Source organism: Apium graveolens, chromosome 2, assembly GCF_009905375.1.
Source record: "Apium graveolens cultivar Ventura chromosome 2, ASM990537v1, whole genome shotgun sequence".
Lineage (NCBI taxonomy): Eukaryota > Viridiplantae > Streptophyta > Magnoliopsida > Apiales > Apiaceae > Apium > Apium graveolens.
Genome location: NC_133648.1, coordinates 21,798,483 through 21,821,449, shown reverse-complemented (window position 1 = coordinate 21,821,449; position 22,967 = coordinate 21,798,483).

Genomic DNA, 22,967 nt, shown 5'->3' with positions numbered 1-22,967 from the left:
TCACAAAGTTTCCCGTCTCATCGGGCAATGGTAGTACTGGAGCTGACACTAGTCTCTTCTTCAGTTCTTGGAAGCTTTCTTCACACTTCTCTGTCCAAATGAATCTCTCGTTCTTCCTGGTTAGCTTGGTTAACGGAGATTCGATCTAGATAATATCCTGCCAGCCCAAGAAAACGTCTTACTTTCATCGGAGTCTTTGGTTGCTCCCATTTGGATACGGCTTCAAACTTTACAGGGTCTACCTTGATACCTTCCTTGCTTACCACATGTCCAAGAAACTTTACCTCTGTCAACCAAAACTCACACTTGGAAAACTTTGCATACAGTTGTTTTTCTCTTAACCTTTGAAGGGCAATCCTTATGTGCGTTGCGTGATCTTCTGGAGTCTTTGAATAAATGAGGATTTCATCAATAAATATAATAACAAACTTATCCATGTACTCCTTATACACCCAATTCATTAAATCCATAAAAGTCGCTGGTGCATTGGTCAATCCAAACGACATCACTAAGAACTAATAATGGCCATACCTTATTCTGAATGCAGTCTTGGGTATATTTTCAGGATTTATCTTTAGTTGGTGGTAGCCAGATCTTAAGTTAATTTTTGCTCCCTTAAGCTGATCAAACAAATTGTCAATTCTCGGCAAATGATACTTGCTCTATATGGTCAACTTGTTTAGCTCTCTATAATCAATGCATAACCTCATACTTCCATCCTTCTTCTTTACGAGTAACACTGGAGCACCCCACGGAGAAACACTTGGTCGGATAACTCCTTTATCCAACAATTCCTGAAGTTGCTTGGCCAATTCCTTCATTTCCACTAGAGCCATTCGATATGGAGCTTTAGAAACTGGTTCGGCTCCTGGTATCAAATCAATGGAGAACTCTATTTCTCGATCAGGTGGTAATCCTGGAAATGCTTCTGGAAAGACATCGGGATATTCTCTTACTATGGGAATCTCATCCAAAGTAGGGGTCTCTTTCTTAGTGTCAACCACATGAGCTAAATACACTTCACATCCTTGCCGCAACAATTTCCTTGTTTGCAGTACTGAAAGAAACTTCTTGTCCTGCTATCATCCTTGATAGCTTATCCTTACATTATCTATTGTATACATAACAACTCCCTTTTTCTTGAAGTCAATATTTACCTTATACAAGACAACCAATCAATGCCTAAAATAACGTTGAATTCTCCTAACTCAATAGGTATTAGGTCGGCAGGAAAAGAATGTCTTGAAATCTCTATGGAGCACTTAGGACAGAACTGACTTACAGTTACTTTATCCTGATTAGCCACCTCTATGGTCCAAGGTTCATCTAAGTCTTCCAATATTAATTGTATTTTATTCACACAGTTTACGGATATAAAAGATTTGGATGCTCCCGAATCAAATAAAATGTTAATAGGTACGGAATTAAGAGAAAGCGTACCTGCAACGACATCGGAATCCTGAGCCAGAGATTTCTTAGTCATCTTTAAGGTTCTAGCTCTGGCGGTACTTGTTGCTGGTCCTTGGGAAACACTTCTTGCTACACTGCCCTGGGTTACTGATCTACAATTCCTAACAATATGCCCCACTTTGTCGCAGCTGAAACAGTTTACTCCTTGATTTTCGGATTTGCACTCAATGGAATAATGACCCTTCTGGCCACACTTGAAACAGTTGACGTTCTCTTTGCACTGACCACTGTGCTTCTTTCCGCATGTCTTGCAGTCGATCACCAGGTTGTTGAACTTTGTCGGAGTAGAACTGACCGAGGTAGTACTGGGACTAGCTTGTGGGAAATTCTGTCTCCAGAATTTCCTGTCTCTATTCCTTCCAAACCGGAGCTGAAACTTCTGGCTTACTCCTTCTTGTTCTGACCTTGCAGGCCCACCTTCCAACTTTCTTTTCTTCTCACCTTTTTCCTTAGCAGCTAACCTTTGGTCACTTTCTATTACTAGGGCAGCCTGAACTACCAAAGTTAACGTCTTGATTTGTAAAGCAACAACTCCACTACTAATCTCTGGCTTCAATCCTTGTTAAAACCGCTTCAATCGTTGAGCTTCCGAACTCACATACTCTGGTGCTATACGAGCCAATTCCGTGAACTTGGCTTCGTACTCTGTGACACTTCTGTCCCCTTGCTTCAACTCTAAAAACTCCATCTCCATCTGACTTTGGAGACAATCCAAAAAATATTTTTCCGAGAACAGTTCTGTAAACCGGGTCCATGGAATAGGACCTTCTCCTTCTAACACTCGCGTAGACTCCCACCAATAGTTTGAATCATTTTTCAGAAAATAACTAGCATAATCTATCTTTGAATCCTCACTCACCTTGTTGAGTGCAAAAGCCTTCTCCATTTCCTTCAACCAGATCCTGGAAGCAACATGATCCACTTTACCTTTAAATTTTGTGGGTTTCACATCCTGAAAAGACTTAAAACTAACAGCTTGAGTCATCCCCCTCATCTAGTGTTGTTGTTGGATCTGCAGCTGCTTCTATTGTATTTGCTATTGTTATTGTTGTCGTATGAGCTGTTGTTGTTATTGCTGAAATTGTTATTGCTGCTGGAATTGCTGTTGCTGTTGAGCCAGCTGAGTAGACGCTGACGCAACAAATCTATCGATTAACTTATTGAGGGATCCCCAACAGATCCGTTGTTGGGTTGAGAATTCTTCTTAAGTGGCATTCTCCTGAAACATAGCAGTCATATATAAGAAAATGGATTGCTCCAACGGTTTATACATATGTATCAGGAGAGTGTTGCCACCAAGACAATATCCCCATCCTCAGTTAATTGGATCCATCCTGATTGAATAATTATATTCTAGAAATGCCAGCAACATAAGCAACAATAGTAATAACAACAATAATAACTATGCTTAAGTATATATGAAAACTGAACAACAGAATAGAGCAGTTATATAACCAACAAAAATCCAACATATACAACTGATATCCAACTAAAAACCATCCGAGTACACAACAAAATTGGCTGTCATAACAGCCTCTGCCTACTACAAACTACAACAACATAATTTACATATATAAAGAAAATAATTACAGAACTCCTGAAAACCAACTCTGAGCTCTGTCTATCACTGCTGCCCCTCTGCTCTAACCACTGCCACTACCGCTGCCACCAATAGAGCCTAACTCGAACACCAGCCAGTTAACCAGGTCCTGGTACTGAATGGCCCTAAACTCTGAGCTAATAAAAGAGTCAAGAGACCTAGCTCACTCCACAGCATTCTGAGTCAAAGTCCTTACTCGGGCCTGAATATCGGGTGAGGGCACAGGGATGCCCTGAAAAGTTCCAACTGGCACTCGATCGAGGTACGCGGCCAGCTCCGGGCTCTACTCTCGAATGAAAGACCTATTCACCGCCCGGTGAACATGATAGGGAATCAGGGAGGAAGCACCTATAGGAGCAGATGAAGGAACCAGAGGTCTCGAGGAAGAAGAGGTGGGTCCACAGCCTGGTGGAAAGTCCCTAACAATAGATACTGACCTCTGTACCCAACAAGGACAGGCACTAGGTCCTGACATACCTCTCGGTGCAAATGGAGGAACTGGTGGGGGAGGAAAAGGAGTCTCCTAGGCTATAACGTCTGAGGTCCTCTCAGAGTCTGAACTGTCTGAGTCTGATATGTTCTCCCGGGATGGAAAACTGGAGATCACTATAGGCCACTACCAACAAGATAAATATACAGGAAAGACACAACAAGTTAAGGCCGTTCTATCAAAACATCAATAGATTCCAGGGTAATACCATCAGAACCCTCGATTGACTCTAAGGTTTGCTCTTCTATATGAGTTGCTGACTCACACCTTAAGACACAGTTTTTATACCTTTTTAACTCAATCCCTAACCTGAATCAGGGACTTGATCCTGTAGCTCTTATACCAACTGTGACGGCCTCAACCCCGGGGTCAGGAGTTGACGTCACTAAACACAATAAACCATAATATATAAACTACAAGATTATTATTAATATTATACCAACAAGACCCCAAACAAAGATCTGATCCAGGTTCAAGTATGATTCAAGTTACTCATTATTACAAACCATTTATTTAAAAGTCTGGTACACTAAACTTATCCAGCAACTCATCAGACCGAACATGGTTTGATACTAACTACCTCTGAGGAGCCAGGTCCAGAAGGGGCTGAGACACGGTTTTCCCAAGGTCTGAATGGTCTTCTAGGCATCTGTGATATATATAACAGGTTGCAAGGGTGAGCATAATCGCTCAGCAGTACCAATATATGAATATCAAGATAAAAACAGTAAAGTAAACAGTTATAGGAACAGAACTATAAATCAACATGAAACACGTAATCTGCAAATCATTTTGAGCAACAGTAAAAAAAACTGGATATCACTGACTAGCATGCTCTGAATAAAACAAATGTAGTTGTGTGTTGTGTAAGTACCAGAGTCCAATTTTAGCATGCTATTCACATTTGTTATTCAATTATATCAATGCTATTCAAAGCCAAATCAGATACGTAATGGATATGTGAAGACAGCTGATAAGGCTATCGACACCAGACGACTCCAACTGCCATCCCATACACCTGTTCTGGAACTCAGAGACTAGCTAGGTCTCTGACCTGCTGGACTAATCGGTTATGAAATGCGCGCAACCGAATTAGCCTCTTACGCAACCTCACTAGGCCACTCTGGCCCCTATGTATCCCATATCTGATCGTTTTATCCAGTTTTCAAAACATTTGTATCTATCTCATTTTAAAATCATTCATTTAACAGCACACATTGAAAAATTGGTTCACAAATAATTTTCATTCAAGATAGGTACCTTTCGAAGTTACTCTTCCCCAAAACAGGTTTGAAAACAATTATTTATAACTACAGGGGATACGTAACTTAAAACGTTTCTGTTCCTATACGAGAATAAAGTAACAATTTATTCATATGTACTGAACTATAAAAGAATAGTCAGGGGTACTTGCCTTGCAACGCTTTACGGAAACCCTAAGTAGCCTTTACGCTGACTTCGGTCCTTGTGAGACTCGACTGAGATCTACAGTAACAGAATGACCTAATTAGGTATACCGACATGCTTGATATCCTCAAACCTAACAACCCAATTCGATAACCCGACTCGTATAATGAATATACACATAATCATGTAATCAGTATTCATATAAGGGTAAAACATTTTATATCGTAAAGTACATTTCTCGTATTTTAAAATAATATTTTAGAAAAATTTTGACAGCGACTCCTCTATTTATAAACCTACCCGTCGAAACATAATCGACGTCCAGTTCTCAACAAAACACAATCCACAATTCACATTTCGATACGACACGTAACACAAACATTTATTTAGTTTCGAAAATAGGTTATACGAATCGTTTAATTTATTTATAAATTTAAGACTCAGATAACGATCATCACTATCCACCGTCCGCTTGTCAAAATTCATTGCGGGCGGCGGCAAAATTTTCGGGGCACCCCCTTATTCGAGTTCCAACACAAAAATTCCGCTGATTAATATGATTAAAATCAATCGCATGAAATTATTTATATCACAAATAGTAGTCATAATTCCCTACAATTAATAAAATAATACGAATTAATTCAGATTAACTGAACCAAAACCCAACTAACAGAACAGGGCTACACGCGCGCAACGCGCCACAAACAGGACCGCAGCAAAGCAACCGAGAACACAGTGTAGGCCGGAAAATGGCTGGAAAAAAACCACCGCCACACCCAAACTCACCCACACAGATTAACACACACACGAACAAAAACACACGCACACACAAACTCACACACACAATCACTATACATATCAACACACACACACACATATATATATATATAATTATATATATATTGAATCGAACAGGGATAAGGCCAGGGAATCAGCAGAGTTACCGAGATGACACCGGAAATGGAAAAAACGAAGAAATGAGGAGGATGAACTAAAGCAACGGGAGAGAGGAGAGTCGAGATTAGAGAGAGACAAATGAGCACAGGGGTGAAAAGAAAAGGGGGGGGCCCTGTTGTTTATTTTTTTTCCTTCCCCTTCTGCAATTGCAACACGTAACAACGTATTTTCTGAAAAACCAACACGTGTCCTATTGGGATAATTACGAAGATTCCGAGGCTCGGTTTATCCCGAAATTCGATTTTAGAGAATAAATTTGCGAGCAAAAATACTCCGGAAAAATGCCAAACAAGTTTTAAAATTGTCATAAAATACTAATAAAATAAAAATTTCAAAATTTTTAAACCATTTTCGAAACGTAGCTTGTACCCGCATTTAGCAATTAAACGAAACTACGCGCGAGTGAATTTAATCAGAAAAATTCACAAAATAATTTTAAAATTCTCATAATATTATAAAATTCATAAAATATGAGTTTCATAATTTTTGAAGAATCCTGTAACTAAATACTGATTTTACAAATAAATGCAATCAGAAAATCATTTAAGGATAAATAATTAATGAAATATTGATTTCTCAATTTTATAAAATCCCTCAAATAACTATTGAAATTATAAAATCATAAAAACAATTTTAGAGACAATCCAAATTTTTATGTAAATAAAACTACAATAAAATCATTTTTAAAAGCGAAACAAAATAATACAACTCAAAAATTAATTACACAATTCAACCCTATACACCGTTAAATCACACATAAATAATAAAAAACAACACGCAATTGTCAAAACTAGTACGCATATTTTATATAATTAAATATTCAATAATTACACTTTTAAAATAATATAAAATATACGAGTCGTTATAGTTAATAAGTCCTGATAATTATAATTAAAATGCTGATAATGATCAAGACTTGATTGATTGTTATACTTTATTGATTATTTTGAACTTGTTCGAAATAAATTGTTAAGCAGTATTTTTAATTAATCAGTGAGATAGTGGAATATCTTTTAGTTTCTTAAATGGGTTAGTTCTGATTCAAGTATCTTGAAATACTTGAGTATTTACATTGGAAATAGGAATATGAAGAGAGAGATTACTTTTTGCTTGCCTAGATACGCATAACCGTGTATACTCATTATGTCTAACTATGTCTCTTCAATTCTACTTTCTTTTCTATAAGTACAACCCTCCACTATCTAAACTTCTTAATACTCTTTTACTCATTTTTCAAGACTTCTTTAACACAACTCCTCATCTTCTCAAATGTTCATGGCTCAACGTTTGTTTAGTACTCGTAATATTGCTGGAATTTACTATCTAGTTTTCAAGTTCGAAGAGGGTCGTGTCTATTATGACCCCTGGGATATAGAGTTGGGATTAACAATCAAATCTTTGGTCCTCATGATGTTCCATAATCAGTCTTTGAGAAGTTGTCTAGTGATGAACAACGGGATCTCCAGTTATTTCAATTAGAAATGACTCTTGAAGTTGAGCGCTTAGCAGAGGAGGCTAAGCAACAGAGACTTGAAGCTCTCGAACTGCAAGAGAATATCATCTCTCTTGCAGGCACAGTGAGTAGAATCTATCACCGCCGAGCCATGAAGAAGCAAGAAGCTCTGAAGAAGCTGAAGATGGGATAGTTTTTAGGAATATTTCTAACTTGTGTTAGGATTATTTATTTTTTTGCTTTCTTATATGTGCTTGGATGTTTTTAAATCCTAAATTCAAACCAGGACTGCATGTTAAACTTTGAATGTTTATAATAGTGCATGGGAATAAACTAATCTCTGTTTAAGTTCATGTGATCACTTCAGTACAGATTGAGCACTACAGGAAGTAAATGTTGTTAAAGAGGAAAAGTTGAGGAAGATTTAATTCCTGATCATTCAGAATTATAATCTTTGAGTGTTGCTTACAATTCAAAATCTATTGAAACTTTCTTTTTCTGATCAGGAAAGTTGTCCACACTCAATCTCAAATTTCATATATCTTATATCTTAAATTTCTTCTCACAACTGAAACACTTGAATTCTTTTCTTAAATGTTGTCAAAAATCAAATGATATAATTCTTGAATTATGTTCACCACTCAGAAACAACATTAAGTTGGTTAGACTCATTGAGGTAGATCTTAATGATACTAACAGAGACACGGAGGCTTCATCAGTTTTACTGAAGATTATGTGATAGCTTTCAATAAACACATTCAGGTGTTAGTTCTTTGCAAGAAGAACAGAGGTTTGAGATCATAGTACATGACAGTAACCTGATCGAATATAATGACCCGTATATTTTTATTATTATTTAAATGTGTAATTATGGAATAAATAAATAAATAAAATATTTGTGTGGGTTCAGTCATTGGGTTATTACTTTGTCACTATGAGTATGTGATTACTAGTGTATGGAATTGAATTGCGTGGTTAATTAATGAATTATATGATTTGTATCGTTGTTAAAAAATGGTGTTCTTGTAGTTTTATTTCCATAAATACTTGGATTGTCTCTAAAATTATTTTTATGACTTTATAATTTCAATAATTATTTTTAGGACTTTATAAAATTGAGAAATCAATATTTCATTAATTATTTATTTTAAATGATTTTCTGAGTATGTTTAATGGTAAAATCCATATTTAATTATGAAAATCTTCAAAAATTATGAAACTTATATTTTATTAAGTTCGTATTATTCTGAGAATTTTAAAATTATTTTGGGAATTTTTGGAGTTAAATTCACCCGCGCGTTGATTCGTTTAATGGTTAAAAGCGGGCATAAATCGCGTTTCAAGAATTTTCCTAAAATTACGAAATTTATGTTTTATAAACTTTGGGATTCCTAGAAAATTTTAAGATTATTTTGGGATTATTCTGATTAATATGAATTCGTGAGTATACCGTTAAAATGTTAAAATCGATATAAAGTGGGCTTCCAGTCGACAAGAGGACACGTGGCTTAAATTTGAGGCTCTGTGGGAGTAAATCTGTGCACGTGTAATGTGCAGAAGAAGTAATTTGTTTACTTCATTTTTTTTATACACAACACTCATCTCTCCCCTCCTCCTTCATCTATCCCTCAATCTCTCTACTGATTTCTCCTTTTTCCCTCTGTTCTCTCCTCTCCCCGCTTTTCTCTCTTCCCTTTCTTTGCTCCGGTCGCCACTTGGATCCTCCGGTAAGTCACTGTCATTGCCGCCGAGACTCCGGTTGGTCGTGGCTGTTCCAGTCGTGGCTTCTATTTTTCTTGTATTTATGTGTATGCTTACATCTATATGTATGTAGATGCTTGGGGGATGATTTGTCTGTGTATCTCTGCCGCCTTTCGCCGGATTCCGGCGAGATGGTGGTGGCCAGGTCAGTATACGCGCGTGGCATGTTTGTGCCCTCCGGCTACTTCTTGTTCTTGTTTCTTTTTGCTGCGCGGTTGTGCGCGTATGTACGTATTGATTGTCGTGACTATTTTGTTGGTTGGTTTTGCTGTTATGCTAGTAATCCGAATACTTGTTCTGTTGTTTAGATTTAATTCGAAATTATAATTCTGATGTTGCTTTGGTGATTTCTTGAATTGTAAATTTATTTTATTTTCAAAAAATTTCGAAAATATTAATCGGCGAAATTCGCGTCGGAAACCCGAAATAATTGGGTACCCGCGAATTTTACCGCAGTCGGTGATTAGCCTCAGCGTGCCGACGGTGGACGGTGATGACGTTGTTCTCGGACCTACAAATAAATGTATATAAAAATACGAATAAAAATATAAGATGTAAATAATAATAATAATAATAATTGGTTTAAATCGGTGGTTGGGGATTTGTGAAATGTGGAGTGCGTGATTGATTGGTTGTGATTGATTTGACGTCGAGTTATTCGACAGGTTAGTCCGATAATAAAGGAGGCACTGCCCAATTTCCGAGAAATCGAACTACGGAAATACGGGAGCATATCCAGTAATTATCGGGCCGTCAAACGAGTATAGATAAACATATATATGTTGTATACAAAATTTGATTGTATGTGGGGGTGAACTAATTTACCAAAAAGTAATAACCCTAATTTTTGTAAAATGACGAGTATATGTATTTTTCCGAAAAAAAACACCGAACCTATTTTTCGTGAATGTGAACCCTAATTGTTATGTGTGTTATTCTAATATGTGTAATTACGAGTTGGGAATTGATATCGAATGAGTAGGTTGTTAGCGAGGATATGTCAAGCATACCTAGACGTCTAACGTAGGGTATCTCGGCTCTGTAGGTTCTAGTCGAAGGACTTCAGAAGTGAGATCGAGCTAAGATAGCCTAGTGATCAGTCGGCAAGGGGTGTATCTGTGGTGGGGTTCCTACAAAACAACACCGAAAGGGGGGTTTGGGTCTGGCGGCGCCTTCGGTGTGAGAGTAAGAACTCGCTTTTGGGGAAGATGAAGACAGATATGAATGCAAGACGGTTGTGTGTGTATATGAGTGTAAGAGAGTGATTAACCTCAAAACCTTACCTTTTTGGGCTATTTATAGCCCAAGGATAGGGTTTTGGGGTTGGTACCTTTAAATCGTAGCCATCGGTTCTGGGACGGAGGACACCTGGTTGGAGTGGATGCTTTATACGTGTCAGCGCGGGACTGGTCAAGGAATGTTCTGAGGATTCTCTGACACGTGCCCTGATTATTCCCATGATTGATGTGTGACAGTTGTCCCTGTCGTGTGCTTGGGCCAGTGCCTCACGTGCTGGGATTTCTCAAAGGTGGGCTTGCGGGACTGGGCTAGTCAGGACTGGCAGTGCGCATGACTAGACCGAGTTAGGAGTCCAGGACTAATCCTTCCAGGAGCTATATAGAGTTAGGAGTCCAGGATTAGACCTTTCAGGAGCTATATGTACTATCACATGTCCGTTCCAAACTAACTCTAAACGATGCTCATGTTGTCGAGTGAGCAATTCGGCACTCACAGGTCCAGGGTGGATTAATTCACGTTGAGCCATTTAATCCTGTTACATGAAAAATGGAGATAAGAATATTAGCACATATCAAATAAAAACCAGAATCAAAATAATGAATAAAAAATATAGCTTAGTGTAAGTAATATTTAAATAAGGTTATTTAATTCCCTAAATAAATTTAAAGTTGTTACTACTCTTACCTAATTATAATTTAATGTGTTCCTTATTTTTTTTTAAAATATAGCTTAGTGTAAGTTATATTTAAATAAGGTTATTTAATTCCCTAAATAAATTTAAAGTTGTTACTACTCTTACCTAATTATAATTTAATGTGTTCCTTATTTTTTTTATTTAAAATATAATTTAGTATAAGTAATATTTAAATAAGGTTATTTAATTCCCTAAATAAATTTAAAGTTGTTACTACTCTTACCTAATTATAATTTAAATGTGTTTCTTATTTTTTTAAATTAAAAATATAGCTTAGTGTAAGTAATATTTAAATAATATTAATTAGGGTTTATAACCCGTATGAATGTTTTCAATTGAAATTGGGGGTTTCTGTTCTAGGGGTTACTAGATTGATTGGTTGGTAGGGATTTGTAGAGCTTGAAAAGAGGAAACGATACCGGAATCGAGTTGGCCGGAGCAAGAAAGAACTCGTCGTCCGGCGAGTTCTTTTCGAGTTATTCCGGCCAACTCAGGTTATTAGGATGATTTGATTGCAGGGTTGTATTCCTTATGAGTTGTAGATGTGATCTGGAGTTTGTGGAGGTGTGACGGTCCCGGAGACGAGTTCTCTGGAAAACCCGTCATTTTCCGGGAAGGCAAACTGCAAAAGTGCAGTTTAGCCCCTGTTCTTTTGGAAACGATGCAGTTAGGTCCCTGTGATTTCTGAAATTTGTAGAAATTGGATTCCTGTTTTAAAAATATTTAAAAATCTTATTTTCTATTTATTTTAATTACAGAAATTCGATTTTAATTATTGAAAATTCTAAAAATTATTATTTTAATTCCAAAAATTATTTTAAATTCAAAAATAAATAAATTAATTAGTTAAATAATTTTAGTTAATAATTAATTAGTTAATTGGTCATTTAATTCGAAAATTAATTGGTTAATTGATTTATTTAATAATTAAATATTTTTAATTAGTTATTTAATTATTTATTTTAATTTAAAAATTCCGAAAAATAGTTTCGAACCTTAAAATATTATTTTAAATTGTTTTCAAGGCTCTATAATTATTATAAAATGATTTTAAAGCCAGATTCGGGCAATCGAACCCTGTTTATTATTTTAAAATGATTCAACGATCCATTTTTAATTCTGAAAAATGTTTAAAAATTCATATTAAATATTAGAAAAATCATTTTAACATCAAATATTCTTTGAAAAAGTATTTTCATCGAATATCTTACGTGCTATGTGCTATATGTGATCTAATTGATGTGTTATATGAGTATATGTGCATTGTTTGACTGTTTTACATGTAACTTTCAATCTGTAAATCGGATTTGGGTAAAATGAAGGGTAGATAGAAACTTATACCGAATAGAATCAAGTGAGATAAGTATTGATAGATACTTGTGATATCTGAGCAGAAGAAGCGAGGCATAGGTTAGGGAAGCAAATAGTTGGTGAATAAGAGATAGTGATTGAAAGCCAGTGAAGTGTTAGCGAGTAAAGACAAGGAAACTGTTCTGAACCTTCTCAAAATATATTCCGAATAATTGATAGTCCTGTTTTATATTGCAAGTGCTTTGAGGCACCGAACCCTAAACCTTGATTCCAGTTATTCTTTCGGAACTATTGATTGTTGAATACCCAGATACGAACCACATATATATAATACTACTCCACAAATACATACAAACTAAATACCAATCACTGAACCGAAATTGTTTAACACTCAAACCTTTATACCTTATACATTGGAAGACTAGCCTATATAACCACGAGACTTTGATTCTTTTGTTATCCAATTCTTATACCGGCTCATAGCCAGTCTTTATATTTACCATGTTGTTCCCTTGTAAAGATTGCGAACCATCTTATGCTTGAAACTCAATGTTGTTTATGATTTTTTTATTGTTTTACATTGTTTATTCTACTGTTATTATAGAATTAGATTATTTTATAAAATGTGGACCAGATTCGTGGTCAGACCAGATTGGTGGTCAAGTTAGGCCAATGTGTGCATTGGAAATTAGAGCAGAGCTATGTGCTTTGCTCGGGGTTAGTGCATGACTGATCAGCAGCCTAACCTTGGTTTTTAAAATGAAAACTTAATATCCAATTCTAAATCATTTCTTATCCATTACCTTGATACCTTAAATCATTTCACTTGATCATTGTTTACTCTCAGTATTGTCAATGTGACTTGCTGAGCTAGTTAGCTCATTTGTGCGATTCTGTTTATGTTATTTTCCAGTTAAGAAGGAACCTGTTGGTAGCGGAGATCCCCAATCAAGTGTGCGATCTAGGATTCCAGGTTGAGCGGGATAGACTAGCTGAAGACTTTTATGATAGTTTAAGTTTGAGAAGTTATAAAAATGTTTAATATTCAGTTGTAAGTTTGAATAGTTGGGATTTGGACGTTATAATATAAGTGTGTGTGAGTGGCTTGTGTGCATACTTTAACCTGTTGCGATCCGTGGATGTTGGTAAATAGGGTCACTGCATATTATTACCTTCATTATTATTATAAGTAGGTTTGTATATATGGTGTGTGTGTGTGTGTTGTGGACCCCAAACTTCTGACCCGGGTTTGGAGGGCGCCACACCCTTGACCATAGAACTGGCCAATTAGGATAGAGTTTCAGTGAGTCAATTATGTCCTAAGTATCAATTAGAAATCCACGAGCATTCATTTTCGACTGATCTGATACCCTTGGAGCTAGGAGAGTTCGATGTGATTTTAGGAATAGATTGGTTGTTCCTTTGTAAGGTAAAGATGATTTCCAGAAGAAACAAATTGTAATGTTTACGGAAGAGTAGAAGGCTCCATATCCTTAGACCGTAAGATAGAAGTTTCCATTGATTTAATACCTGGAGCCGAACCAGAGTAAAAGGCTCCATATTGTATGGCTCCAATGGGAAAGAAATAATTAGTTAAGTAACTGCATGAGTTATTGGTCAAACGAGTGTTCCAACCAAGTGTGTTGCTGTGGGGTGCACCAGTGTTGATTATAGAGAAAGAGAATGGAAATATGGGATTATGTATTGATATCGGGAGTTAAATGAGTTGACCATCAAGAATACGTATCCTCTACCTAGGATTGATGATTTATTTGACCATCTTAAGGGAGCGTGTTGCTTCTCGAAGATTGACTTAAGATCGACCTATCATCAGTTAAAGATTAAGCCTGAAGACATACTAAAGACTGCATTCAGAACCAGATATGGACATTATGAGTTTCTAGTGATGTCATTGGATTAACAAATACACCAGTTGCCTTATAGGTTTAATGAACATAGTGTATAGGGAGTACTTGGATAAGTTGTAATTGTATTTATTGATAACATCCTCATCCATTCAAGGACTAAGGAAGACAATGCCGAACACCTGAAGATTTCCCTCAGAATATTGGGAAATGAGCAATTGTGTGCAAAGTTCAAGATATGAATTCTGGTTAGAATTGAGTAAGAATTCTGATTATTTTATTAACTACCACCATACAAGATTAGTGTAGTGACAGATGCCTTGAGTAGAAAAGAAAGATTGAATGTAACTAAGATCACTGAATAATTAGCAAGGAAGTTAGAGAAGTTAGAAATTAAAGTTCGGGTGCCAGGAGGTAATAAGGAGCAATTGTATAAGATCACTTTTCAGTCAGAATTGATGGAAGGAATCAAGAAGTGTCAAGAAGAGGTCATGAATTAAGGATTGGACAGTTTGACTGGAGAAGAAATTTATACTCAAAGGGATAGCAAAGATATTTTCAGGTTTTCCTTGAGAATATGGATTTCTAATGTGACTGAGTTGAAGAATGAAATTTTACGAGCTCATAATTCTAGGTTTTTTATCTACCCTGGAAGCACTAAGATATACCAGGATCTAAAGAAGAACTTTTGATAGCCGGGCTGATTGGGTTAGTAAATGTCACACTTACCAACACTAAAGGCCGGTTATCAAAAGGCCAAGTGGATTGTTACAACCCCTAGAGACCTCACAGGGGAATGGTAAGAGATTGTTATGGGTTTTGTAGTAGGATTACTAAGGACTAAATTGAATTATGATGTTATTTGGGTGATTATTGTTAGATTGACGAAGTCTGCATATTTCCTCCCTATCAATGAAAGATATTCTTTGGATAAATTAATTAAGATGTATTTGAATGAAACTGTGACCAAGCATGGAGTCCCTGTTTCTATTGTGTCGGATCGAGACCCAAGTTTTAACTCGATATTTTGGATGAAATTCCAGGATTGGTTGAGAACTAAGTTAAAAATAAGTACCGCTTATCATCCCTAGATAGACGATGTTAGTCCCTTAACAATGCAACAAGAATTAAAAAAGGGGGGTTGAATGGAATTCTTGAAACTTTTTCACAAATAAAATTGTTCTAACTTAAATATATATCAGTGTGAATTGATTTGCAGAGTGCGGAATAATAACTTGAAATGAATCAAAACACAAGTAATTAAAAACACTAGTCTTTAAAAACTTTCTGGTGGATTTGAATGTATCCACCTGAGATATATAATATAAAGAGAACTTTGTGTAGCAATTAGCTCACAGCTGCTTACAAATTGTCAACAACTAAGATTGTAGAGAAATGCCAAGAATATAGCTTACAAATGTTTCTCTCTTGGTTGTTTAGTTAGTTGTTCTATTTACTACTTCTTGGTTTATATATCACCAAGATTACAAAGTAATAAGACAAGATAATAAAACAAAAACTATCAAGTCTAATACTAGGCTACTTCATTACTCTATTCCAGTATCTTTGAATATCTTCATAATAGCATAGAAATGGCAATGCTTCTTTGTTCTCTAAAATCCAGTTGAATACGCTTCCACATTCCATTTGCATACACTCGATGCATGTAACTGTGTTGTCACTGTCAACAGATGTTTGAAGTCTTTATCCGTCGGGTTCATGATCATCCGTCGGTTTGTCTTGTTGATCATCCGTCGAATGGCATTGTTATTTATCTGTCGGGTAGCAATCTGGCACTTGACTTCATTTCATTTATTTAGAATTACAAGACATCATCTATGTACAATTAATCAACCTATTCTGTATATCTAGTTAAAGTCAACATGACTTGAGTACTACTACAAAATCTAAACAATGTGTATGCAGAAATGTGCTATAGACTTATTGTTACATAAGTTACTCACTCGATTGATAATAAATCATCATCCGTCGGGACTATATTGAGTTATCCGTCGGGACTATAATCCTTATCCGTCGAGTGCTACACTATTTCACTAAGTAAAATCTACCAAGCTATTTTGTTAATGAAATCATCAAGTACACAACATATACACAACAGACGATCAAAATGAAAGGACGATCCAGACGATAGCGGATATATTGAGAGTATGTACTTTGGATTTAAAGGGAACTGAGATGATCATTTGCCATTGATTGAGTTTTCCTATAATAATAATTATCATGCTAGTATGGGAATGCCACCCTATGAAGTCTTGTATGGATGTAAGTGTAGATCCCCATTTTATTGGAATAAAGTGGGAGAAAAGAAGTTGTTAGGTCTTAAGTTAGTTCAGCAAACCAAGGACGCAGTGATATTTATTTAGAAAAGATTAAAAATAGCTACAGAAAAAGAATGCAGACTTGCATCGAGAGGATATGGATATGGAAATAGGATTGTTGGTATTTTTGAAAATGTCGCAGTGGAAAGGATCGGTTAGAATTGGATAGAAAGGCAAACTGAGTCCTAGATATATCGGACCGTTTGAGGTAGTGAGAAGAGAAGGTAAAGTCGCCTATGATTTAGCGTTGTCCCCGCAACTACAACACATCTATAACGTGTTCCACGTGTCTATGCTGAAGCAGTATAATCCTAATTTGAACTAAGTTATGGAGTATGAGCCAATCGAGCTTCAGCCAGATTTGCCATACGTGGAGTAGCCAATCCAGGTCCTAGATCATAAAGAGTGAGTCCTTAGGAATAAGTTTATTCCAATAGTTAAAGTACTTTGGAGAACTCCTCGAGTAGAAGAGTCTACATGGGAATTAGAGTTAGATATGCTTGACAAATATTCTCACTTGTTTAATTAGTTCAGATTCTGAGGATATAATCTTTTTAGGGGGGGATATAACGACTCGTAATTATGTATTATTTAAAGTGTAATTAGGAAATAATTAAATAAATAAAATATGTGTATCTATTATATTAGTTGTGTGTTGCTTTATTATTAATTATGTGTGGTCTAGTGGTATTCGAGGATTATTTGTATAATTAATTACTGAGCCGTATTGTTTTTTTCACTTTTAAAAGTGATTTGTTGAAGATTTATTTTCATAAATGTTTGACTTGTTTCTAAAATTATTTTTATGGTTTTATAATTTCAACAATTATTTTTGGGAATTTATAAAATTTAGAAATCAATATTGTATCAATTATTTAGCCCTAAATGATTTTCTGATTGCATTTGAGTGTAAATTCAATATTAAATCCCAGAATGCTTCAAAAATTACGAAACTCATATTTTAATAAGTTTTTAGTATTTCGAGAGTTTTGAAAATTTTCTGAAATTTTCTGGATTAAATTCACCCGCACGTTTGTTCACTAAATCGTTAAATGCGGGTATGTTGCTCGTTTCAAAAACACTTTAAAAATTATTAAAATTTTATTTTATTAGTTTTTAATTATTACGAGAATTTTAAAATTGATTTGGTGATTTTTCATGTTATTTTCACCCTCAAGGTTGTATCGTTAAATTGCGAAAGGCGGGGCAGAATCAGGCTATTAGGGGTACGTGTCATTTATTCTGATACGTGTAAAATTTTTATGCTTATACTGGACAAGTGTGCTGCTATGTTTTTCTAAATAAAAATAATAATAAACAATACATAAATAAAACACACACAGCCTACCCACACCCCTGTTCTTTCCTTCTCTTAATCAATCTCTCTCTACATATCTCATCGGGCTCTCTCTCATTCTCTCATCTATCTCTCTCCTCAATTTCTCTCTCTCCTCTTGTTAGATATATTTGTGATGTCATGTCTAATGAAATCTTCTGAGTATCCCATATGGAAAGTGAGGATGACTATGTTTCTGGAAGCTACAGATCCAGAATACCTTGAAAGAATTAATGAAGGACCACATAAGCCAACCAAGCTCTCTGTTGTAGTTGCAGATCAGCCAGCACAGACTACACCAAAGGAGAAAAGTGAATATACAGCTGAAGATATCTCATCTATTGCCAAGGATGCAAAGGTAAGACATTTGTTGTATAATGCCATTGATAATGTCATGTCAAACAGGGTAGTTAACTGCAAGACTGCAAAGGAGATATGGGATGCCTTGGAGACAAGATGCCAGGGAACTGATTCAATTAAGAAGAACAGGAGGACTATACTCACTCAAGAGTATGAGCACTTTGACTCAAAACCTAATGAGTCATTAACTGGTTTATATGACAGATTTGTCAAACTCTTGAATGATCTGTCACTGGTGGATAAGAAATATGATCTTAAAGATACTAATCTTAAATTCCTTTTAGCTCTTCCTGAAAGTTAACATTTGAAGGCAACTACTATAAGAGACAACTATGCTCTTGATGAAACAACTCTTGATGAAATTTATGGTATGCTCAAAACTCATGAACTTGAGATGGATCAAAGAAGCAAGAGACATGGGAGAAAGTCAAGAACAGTTGCTCTTAAGGCTGAGGAGAAATCCCCCAAAGTGGTTGTCTCAAAGAAAGGCAAAGGAAAGGCTCTCATCACAAAGTCTGATTCAGATTCATCAAGTTCTGATGATGATGATGAGGATTCAGAAACTGAAAACCTATCTGAGGTGGATGCTGATGAAGAGATGATGAGATTGTGTGCTCTTATGGTGAAGGGTATCACAAAGATTGCCTACAGGAAATTCAGAAGGGGAAAGAAGTTTTCCAGGAAAAGTGGAAGTTCTGATAAGAAGGGATTCAGAAAATCTGAAGGCAAAGCAGGAAGATCTGACAGAGGAGATTACTCAAATGTTAAATGCTACAATGGTGGTGAGAAAGGCCACATATCTCCTGATTGCAAGAAAGGAAAAGGTGACAAAGGCAGGGCACTTGTCACAAAGAAGGAAAGCTGGACATACACTTCAGATTCTGAGAATGAGGTGAACTATGCCTTGATGGCAAATGCTGATAGCAGTTCTGAAGCTGCTGAGGTAAAGGTACCTCAAACAACTTATGCTTTTCATACTGATGATATTACTGGGTTGAGATCTTATCTTAAAACCATATTCATTAGTTATAGAGATCAGACTTTAACTTGTGATAGGCTAACTTCTGAAAATCTGGCTTTTAAGAAAAGGAATGACTATTTAGAAAAGGAGTTAGTTATGTTCCATCAAACTCAGAAAAAAAGAGATGATGCTTTTTATGTTAGAGATGAAGTGTTAAAATTGAATCAATTTCTAAAATCTGAGTTAGAAAAGGAAAGAGAGTTTATCAGGACTTAGACTAACTCTGGCAGAACAACTCAGAATTTGCTAAGTAGTGGAAACTGGAAAGAGGGCTTAGGTTATGGAGATGATAAAAGTGAAATAGGAACTGAACAAATTAAGCCAATTATTGTTAAACAGACTACTAAGCCAAAGTTAAATCCTGTTAAGTTTGTAGCTAAATCTCTAAAGTCTGATTCTGAAAAGATGAAAGATACTAAGACAGAAGTTAAGGCAGAGTCAACTTCTGACAAATTGAAACATGATAAGATAGCTGAAGTTAGCATAGGCTTAATGACAAAGAAGCAGCTTAAGTATAAGCTGAAAGAGATTAAGAATGTAAACAAGGTAAAGTCACCTAGGAAAAATAGGAATGGAAAGGAAGGTGTGAATAAAAGCAATAATTTTATGCCTGTTCCTAATGCTCCTAGAAAGAAATGCTATAACTGTGGAAATTCTAACCATCTGGCTTCTTTTTGCAGGAATGATAAGAATATAAACTCCTTACCTTCTAAGTCAGGAGTTAAGAGTCAGTCTCTTAGGTTTAAGCCACAAAATCCTTGTTTTCATTGTGGCAGTTTATGGCATTCAATTTATACTTGTAAGGAATATCATAGTTTGTACTATGATTATTATCAAATAAAACCTTCTTTAAAGAAAGTTAGCATTATTCCTTCTAGTGTAAGTTCCGATGCAAAGTCTGATACTGTAAATTCTGATAAGAAAAATGTTAACATAAACTCTGATGTTAAATCCGCTGCAAATGTTAACAAACTTAATAAGGCCAAAGGATCCAAGCAAGTCTGGGTCCTTAAAACTAATCATTAGTGGTCTTTGTGATTGCAGGGCAACAGGAAAAACATCCTAGTTCTGGACATTGGATGTTCAGGACATATGACTGGAAATAAAGCCCTGCTATCAGACTTTATGGAGAAAGTTGGCCCAGGTGTTTCTTATGGAGATGGCAACATGGGAAAAACTCTGGGATATGGCAATATCAATCATGGGAATGTCATCATTGAAAAAGTAGCTCTAGTCTCAAGACTTAAAGACAATCTGCCGAGTGTTAGTCAAATCAGTGACAGAGGTTATCATGTGGATTTCTTTGAAGAACACTGTGAAGTTTTAAGCAAATCTACATGAAAAGTTATTCTGAAGGGATACAGGCATGGTAACATTTATGAAGCCAAGCTTTCAACAAGTTATGATGGTTCTGCAATCTGTCTGTTAAGTAGAGCATCAATTGAAGAAAGCTGGGATTGGCACAAGAAACTCTCTCATTTAAATTTCAACAATATAAATGAACTAGTCAAGAAAGATCTTGTGAGAGGACTGCCAAAATCAGTATTTGCTCCTGATGGCCTTTGTGATTCATGTCAAAAGGCAAAACAAAGAAAATCTTTATTCAAGAGCAAGACTGAATCTTCAATTCTTGAGCCTTATCACCTACTACATGTTGATCTATTTGGTCTAGTGAATGTCATGGTTATTGCAAAGAAGAAATATGCTATGGTCATAGTAGATGAGTTTACCAGATACACATGGGTGTATTTCTTGCACACAAAAAGTGAAACTGCATCTAACTTGATTGATCATGTCAAACAATTGGATAAGTTGGTCAAAGACTCTGTGAAAATCATAAGAAGTGATAATAGCATTGAGTTCAAGAATTTGATTATGGAAGAGTTCTGCAAAGACCAAGGATAAGGCAGGAATTCTCTGCTCCTGGAACTCCACAGCAAAATGGAGTTGTTGAAAGAAAGAATAGAACTCTTATTGAAACTGCACGAACTATGCTTGATGAAGTAAAGTTACCAACCTACTTTTGGGTTGAAGTTGTGCATACTGCTTGTTTTACTCAAAATGCAACACTTATCAACAAGCATGGAAAGACACCATATGAGATGGAAAAGAAAAAAAAAGCCAAATCTGAAGTGCTTTCATGTATTTGGATGCAAGTGTTTTTTTTCTTAAGACTCATCCTGAATAACTATCCAAATTTGATCTAAAAGCTGATGAAGGAATTTTTGTTAGATATCCACTTTCCACAAAAGCCTTCAGAGTCTACAATTTAAGAACAAGGGTTGTCATGGAATCTATCAATGTCTCTTTTGATGATAAGAAGATTACTGGACTTGAAGATTTCAATGATCATGATCAGCTGAGATTTGAGAATGAAGCTTTTAATTCTGGAAACTCAAATTCTAATTCGTCAAGATCTGATGGGCCAAATTCTGATACTTCTGGAAACTCAAATTCTGAAGGATCCAACCTAGAGAGCATAATTTCAGGGTGAGCATCAGAAAATGTTGATGGAGACAGCATGGATCATAGGGGAGCATCTAGTTCTAGAGATAATCTTCCATCTGTAAGGAAGTGGACTAAAGCACATACACCTGACTTGATTATTGGAGATCCTGAAGCAGGTATTAGAACTAGAACAGCAACATCAAATGAATGTCTCTAATATTCTTTTCTTTCTCAGGCTGAACCAAAGAAAGTGGAAGAAGTTCTTCAAGATACTGATTGGGTGCAAGCAATGCAGGAAGAGTTCAATGAATTTAAAAGAAATAAAGTCTGAACCCTAGTGCCAAGACCAAAGAACAGATCTGTTGTTGGTACAAAATGGGTGTTCAGAAACAAAACTGATAGTGATGGCATAATTAAAAGGAATAAAGCAAGGCTGGTTGCAAAAGGATATTCTCAACAGGAGGGAATTGATTATGATGAAATATTTGCACCATTTGCTAGACTGGAAGCCATAAGGATATTTTTGGCTTATGCTGCTCACAAAAAGTTTACAGTCTTTCAAATGGATGTAAAAAGTGCTTTTCTTAATGGAGAATTGGAAGAAGAAGTATATGTTGAACAACCTCCAGGTTTTGTAAATTCAAAATTTCCTCATCATGTCTACAGACTTGATAAAGCACTTTATGGCCTTAAACAAGCTCCAAGAGTATGGTATGAGACATTAGCTCAGTTTCTTCTGGAAAGTGGATTTAACAGAGGGACTATTAACAAAACTTTATTCTATCTCAACCATGGAAAGGACTTACTTTTGGTGCAGATATATGTTGATGATATCATTTTTGGTTCTATAAATGATAGACTTTGTAAAAGATTTGCCAAGCTAATGCAGTCAAGATATCAAATGAGTATGATGGGAGAACTTAGCTATTTTCTGGGCCTTAAATCAAGCAGAATGAAGAAGGAACTTTTATTTGTCAATCTAAGCACACCAAAAATTTGTTGAAAAAATTTAGAATGCAAGACTGTTCAAGTGCATCCACTCCTATGGCCACTGCAACAAAATTGGATAAGCATACTGGTACATCAGTAGATATTACTGATTACAGAGGTATAATTGGCTCATTACTCTATCTAACTGCAAGTATACCTGATATCATGTATGCTACCTGTCTCTGTGCAAGATTTCAAGCAGATCCAAGAGAAACTCACTTAACAG